Raw genomic sequence first — 1,211 nt, forward strand, 5'->3', positions numbered from 1 at the left:
TCTATCTATCATCTATCTATCTATCATCTATCTATCTATCATTTATCTGTTATCTATCAATCATTTATCATTTGTTATCTCTCTTCTATTATCTATTTATCATCTATCTATCATCTATCTATCTATCTATCTATCATCTATCTATCATCTGTTATCTATCTGTCTATCTGTCATCTATCTATATTCTATCTCTATCTCTCAGCACTGGGTCTCTACTCTTTGCCACCTTTTTTCCATGTATCTGAGACCTGTCCTGCTTGTGCGGTTGTTTTCTGAACTGACAATGTGGAGAGGTCTGCTAAAGAACTGCAAAGAGTCTGAAACCCAGAATCTTGTGAATGGGCAACAGACTCAACAGTAGCACCTGATTGTCATTTTAAAACTTAGCCTGAGTTTCTGTCACCTGAGACCTGATGCACAGCATCAGCTAGACATGAGGAGGTGTGATTTTGCCCATGCATTCTGAGTAAGGTAGCCAGCACTCTTAAAACACACAGCAAAACAATAGCAATGATCATTTTGAGGGCCAAGCTGACTGACTCCTTAGCCTGGAATTGTCAGTCCAAAGGGAGACTGCCAGGGATGGAGATGCAGGGCGACTACATGTTGAATGCCTGTTACCAACAAGTGGTGGTTCTTACAGTGGGCTCAGAAGAATCTTCTCAGAGTTCTAGAGAGAAGAAGACAGTTGGGGAAGCGTTAGCATTCTGTTGTATTGTAGACAGAAATAGAGTCGCTTCAAATAGCCTATTCGACATATTTTGTTTTCAAGCTGAACATCCTTTGAAAAAAGACTTGTTTAAAAAAGTTTGGAAATCAGCAATAGGACTTGGGAGCTGAGGGTGGGGTGGGGGGCGGGGGAAGAACAACAGAGGTTAGATCTATAATCCCTCAGGAAAGCAGAGAACCATAGTGCGAAGTTATATGTCACCAAGAGCCAAATCTACGTGATTTCAAAGCCAAGTACAAGTAAGGCTTCATCATCTCAGAAAAATTAAGCAGCTAAAACTAAGTTCTGGGGTTTGATGTGACACAAGAATAAAACCGAGGGTGTTATGATTTGGATGGGGTTCAGTTGTCCCTTCCCTAAAATGTCATGTGGTTTGTCGCTTAGTGTGCAGGGTGTTAGTTCTGAGAGGTGGTGAGACCTCAAAAGATGAGACCTAGTTGGGGGTTCTTAGGTGTCTCCCTAGAGTGTTGGGAAAGGAGCA

Source organism: Mus caroli, chromosome 1, assembly GCF_900094665.2.
Source record: "Mus caroli chromosome 1, CAROLI_EIJ_v1.1, whole genome shotgun sequence".
Classification (NCBI taxonomy): domain Eukaryota; kingdom Metazoa; phylum Chordata; class Mammalia; order Rodentia; family Muridae; genus Mus; species Mus caroli.